The following is a 5,921-nucleotide window of genomic DNA, read 5'->3' as shown; positions in this document are numbered from 1 at the left end:
CAGTCAATTTCTGCTGGCTGGACTGAACTGAAGATCAATCCTCACAATTCAGACTGAGGGTTGAGACAAAACTTTAAGGATACATCTTGGACCATATCGTATTTCATTCTTCTAATGGTGGTTTGGGCTTGTCTTCTAGTCTGGGCCGCTCTAAACATTTGTTATTCCAACATTGTGGATTTCATCTTATTGTCTGTGGACCATCCTAGTTTATTCTCCCATAAGTCTTAGAAGCTTTATGGTGATTATTTTGAAGTTTCCATTCTTGCATAAAGCACAATGCTGTCTTCATCAGAAAACAGTTTGGCATAAGAATTAAACATATGAACATCACAATTTATAAAAACTTCTTAAATATATGCTTTGGGCTAGTTGCAAAGACTATGCTGATAGCACTTCCAGTGAGAGTGATATATTTAAGTATACCGGATCTGGAATGGTGTTTTGGTATGGGGGGGATTTTTTTTTCCTGGCAAATCACATGTATTGTTAACGTGAGTAGAGTATCTGATGGGAAAAAAAGTCAAAATAACCAACGTGACAAATTTTTAGGATAACTTGGTGTGCCTACCCAAAATTATATTGTATTTTAGACCCTCGATTTCAAAAGGTTCCACAGAACTAGTCTGCACTTACCTTACCCATGTTTATATATAGTTGTCTTACAGGGGGCTTTTATTTAGAAAAGTGTCTGCATAATGTTAGATTCCACTCCTGTCTACATTATGCACTCCATAATTGGATTTCATTATGATTTTGAAATGCTTATATGCCTGTCAAGTAAGTTAAACTATTTAATTTGTTTTGAATGTTTTAGATTGCTACATAATACAATATTCTAAATTTAGGCATGAGGATTTATTTTGGGTTTTTTTTTTTTGTTGTGGTTTTTTTTTGGTTTTTTGTTTGCGCACTGTGGAACACAAATGAAATTCTCTTAATTTATAAGAAGATAGTAAGAATTAAATTTTGAAAATGGTTGTAATGAGCCATGAAGTTCAATTCTAATAGGTACTGCTCTTTCAGACAAATAGTCCATTTTTGATGACTTCTTATTTTGTTGAAATTGCTTTAACTGCTAATCACTGTGGTTGCCAAATACTTCAGGAGCAAAGATTTTCAAGCAAGCATGCACTTGATGCAAAATACCAATCTGGCTTCTATTTTCATAAATTATTTAGTTTCATTGAAATTAGCTCAGTTTTCACATCAAAGCAGAACTGTATCTTGTATGTATTTTTTTTTTAATTACAAGAGCCGTGAACTGCGTTCATGCTAAAAATGCTCATTTCTCTGTTCACTTCTTGACCTGTGAAGAAGGGTTTATTGCTTTCTTAAACATGTCTATAAGGCAAAAATAACTTCAGATATTGGGTGACTGGTTTTTAGCAGAAGTAGATTTTGCTTGGTATATCCAGGCATTCTCTAAGGTCTAATGTTGAAATTATCAAAGGAATGTACTTCAGAATAGCAGTACATTGTAATGTAGATGCGGAAATGATTTTAAGAAACAGTGATATATTAAAACTGCTTTTTATTTACATGATTTTGAAATTGACTAGAAAGCTTTCCCCATAGATATTAATATCCTAATCATAATTTTAATTCAAGAATATGATTCTATCAAAAGAAAATTTTGAAAATTTCTATTCAGGTTACTGGAATTGGTTATTTAAAAAGAAAAGAAAAAAGAAGAATCCTGCTGCTTTCAGTATTTCCTGACTTCATATTTGTAAATATTTAAGAGGAACTGCAATTATGAAAAATTTTTAAAAGATATATATATATATAAATGTGCTATTTTGTTTCCTGTCTTAAAGATTTTGAGTTACGGTATTGTTTTTGAATTGATTAATTAATTCCAGTATGCTGTGTTTTGAAATGAGATCCGATTAGCTTTTTTTCCCCAATATAAATTGTTTTTCATAAAAGTCTGATATTGGTTCATGGCCTAGTGCCTTGGGTTTTACAGACTTTCCTTTAAATGCAAGACCTTTTCAACAAAATAGTGTTTGTCATCAGTTTGGTACTAAACATTTATAATTACTGTGTAATTATAAACAAGAAACTACATAAAGCTTTGAATATAATTATGTAGCATAAAAGTTAAGGTTGTTAACTCTATGATGGCATCTTAGAATTAAACAATAATATTACTAGGGCTGAAAAGAGAAGACTGATTTAATGTGGTGTGGTTATTCTGAGGATACATGTCTGGTTACAGGGAATATTTTGTACTAAAAAATACTTACACATAATGGCCGTGTGTGTGTGTGTGTGTGAAAGAGAGAGATTGACAGGTTGAAAGAGACACGTGCTCACACACACACACACACACACACAAAACCTGAATTGCTTTAATTCATTAATGTTTCAGTCTTTATTCTGGTAAACTCCCCATGCTGATTCTTTGTTTTAAGCTGAACCACAGGTGCAGTTTCCTCTTTGCCAAATGTCAAAAACAGGTACACATTTTAAAATGTAATGCTTTTTAAATAGTAAAGTGTATAAAATTAGAAGTGCCCACATATAAAAATACTTGAGATCAAGATTATCTTTAGCGACTATCATCTGCATATCTCTGTAAGTTCAATTGTGTTTCTTACATCCCTGTCATATTACCAACAGAGGCAATAAAAGCTTCAGTGAAATTGCCACGACTAAATCTTTTCACATATTATTTCAGTGTAATTAAAGACTAAAACATACCGGAAAACTTTTCCATAAAGGATAATTATTTATGGAAAGAGCATTGTAATGGCAAGTTTTGGGGAGAAAAGACATGCCAAGTCTTGTTTACGACATTTAAAATGTTTACAACTATACTGGGCTGCTTTATTTAATTAACAGTACTGTAGTTGTGTAATATGGCTTTGTAAGTATGTGTTCTTCATTAGACTTTTAAAAAGTTTTAATGAGAGAAAGAAAACTTAATAAAAATAACATGGGAAATCTTTTTATATAATATCCTTACTGGGGAATTCTTATTTAAGCAAGGTATACTATATTTTTCCTCAGAAAAATTTAACTGAATGAAGTGTTCATCTATTTTTTATTTGACAGTAATCAAGAGGTTTGAGTAGTTGTAGCCAGTTTAACGTGCACTTTGCTTAGATTTTTTAAAACATGTTACTATGAAGACTACGTATTGTAAACCTTCTGTAACTTTTACGTATGAATGACAGAGGAAAGTTAAACCTAATGAAAGAGTTTTGGAATAAAAAAAGGAAAGTGGTGCTGGGGAAATTTATTATAGTTCACAAAGTATGCCTTTGTAAACCTGAATCAACTTTTAAGCAAGAATTAATTTATGGAGTTCTAAATGTTAAATTGTGTATATTTAATAGAAAATACTTATTTGACACCTCAGCAGTTTTCTTTAAATGTTACTTTATACTTTTAACAATATGATTTATATTGCATACATAGATGTTTTGATAAGATTTTATCAAATTTGATAATGTAATGATAAAATGTTTTTAAAATGTGAACTATTTAACATACATCTTAATAACTGAGGACACAATACCTGAATTGTGATTTCTACATAATGTGATAACTAGGGTTCAAATTATGGCTCATCATTTCATTGATTATAAACGAGTATATTTCTGAACTCTTTACTTGCCTCCATTTTTACAATCATATAGCAATAATTTCTATTTTTATTTTATAATGATGTGGTGAAATTATATCATGATACCTTTACCTTTGATTTCTGAAGGGGAAGGGGTTATATTTTGTAGTTGATCAATTTGAAAATTCTTAATAGTACAAGTCCCCCTTTCAAGGTTTACCCTTAATATTTGTCCCCATTTTGGTTGAATATTTGCTTGATTTGTACCTAACTCTGGAGGCAGGTAGTCCTGTTTTTTGTTTTTAATTCATAATAGTTACACAAGTGGTTTTACCAGAGCATTCTTGCCATCTATTTTCTTTACTGCCTGTTGGGTAATTGGCATTTCTTGCTGACAGACTCATTTATTTGACAACTTTCCACTAGGCTCAGTGTTTTGTGTTAATGTGGCTTTTGACTTCTCTTTCATTTGTCTTTTTTTAATCTGTCATAAATAAGGAAATTATGATAAAAGGTGCACAGCCTTTGTAGTAGATGGAATTCCTAAAAAGTGATGTCTTTGTGGAGTTTTAAAGACAAATTATTTGGGGAATTTACCAGTTTTAAAAATTGTGTTTCTAAAAAGTATTTTTTTAATCTAAGTATATCCAGGTTTTTCTTTTTTTTATTATTTTTATTTTTTTATTTTTTGGGGGTACACCAAGTTCAATCATCTGTTTTTATACACATATCCCCATATATCCAGGTTTTTCTTACAAGTATTACTTAAGTATTTTCAGCTTACCTTTTTTGTATTTGTGCTGTGTAGATATCAGTGTAGCTTGTAACTTAAAGCATTAGTTTTCAAGCCATACCTTGAGGCTGCTGTATTTATGAGATTGGAAGCTTTTTACTTTATCTCTTGTATGTTATTGGCATTTCATATGAGATTTGGTTTGGGGGAAAATGTTTGGTTAAAAAAAAATGTCTTTTTTTTTTTTTTTAATGACTGGCTTAGGGGGAACATTACCTCTTTGGGAGATTTTTTTTTGGAAGACTTGGAGTCAGACTGAAATTAAAGCAGGCTTGATTATAGAGGGTAGCAATGCTTTGAAAAGAAGAATCCATCAAATAAGTTTAAAGCAAAGAATAATTTTGAACTAAAATAGTGAAAACAGCTTTATTTGAAACAATGAAAAAGTTTGGAAACTTATCAGAGACAGCATGTGAGTGGCTTAATGAGCAAAGCAAAGAAAAAAAAGGATAATATTCATTTTGTATTTAGAATGTATGTATTTAGGTACTTGTTTAATATAACTATGTAAAATTTCATTTCTGGTTATGAAATATTTTAAGAAAACTTTGGATCTAATGGAAAACTTGGGCAGTACCAGATGAAATTTTTATAAAAAGGAATACTCTAGGGCATAAGTTTAGGGGAAAACAAAATGGCTGAGGGGAAATGCTCAGGTAAACTCTAAACAGTGATTTTGTCACATAGCTACATGATACAGAGCTAAAAGAGCAATATTTGATCAGTAAGGTTTAGAGATATGTATACTTCGAATCCTTTGAAAATAGCATGTTTAGTTTTCAATATTCTTAATCTGGAGAGTATGTTAGAATTCACTGTATTGAAATTATATGAAATGAAAGCCAGAGTTTTAAAATACTCATTCCTAAGACTTCGTTGTAATGATACTCAGCAACAACAGCAGCTTTATTGAGGTATAATTTACACACCATAAAATACACACGTTTTAAGGGTATAATTCAATGGTTTTAGGAAATTCATAGTGTTGTGACACCATCATCACAATCCAGTTTTAGAAAATTTGCATCAGCCCATAAACGTTCCCCTCATGCTCCTTTGCAGTTGGTTCCTGCTTGTACCCCAAGCCCTAGGCAGCCACACTGATATATTTCTATAAAATTTCCCTATCTAGAAATAACACGTGAATAGAGCCATACAATTTGAAGTCTTTCCCTTGGCATAATGTTTTTGAGATTCATCCATGTTACAGCATATACCTGTACTTAGTTCTTTTAGTTGCTATATAGTATTCCGCTGTATGGATATACCACATTTTGTTTATTCATTCACCAGTCAGTGGACATTTGGATTGTTTACATTTTTGGTTATTATGAATAATCTATGAACATTCCCCATGTACATCATTGTTTGGAAATATATTTTACTTTCTTTTAGGTAGGTTCCTAGGATTTTGTTGGATTGTTTGGAAATTTTATGTTTGACTTTCTAAACTGTCAAACTGTCTTCCAAAGTGGCTGTACCATTTAAAAATATTACTATCACAATGCATAAGGGTTGCAGTTTCTCTAAATCTTTGTTAATATGTTTATT

This window comes from Hippopotamus amphibius, chromosome 6, assembly GCF_030028045.1.
Source record: "Hippopotamus amphibius kiboko isolate mHipAmp2 chromosome 6, mHipAmp2.hap2, whole genome shotgun sequence".
NCBI lineage: Eukaryota > Metazoa > Chordata > Mammalia > Artiodactyla > Hippopotamidae > Hippopotamus > Hippopotamus amphibius.
The sequence above is the reverse complement of the archived record's forward strand: the minus strand, read 5'-3'. Positions refer to the sequence as shown.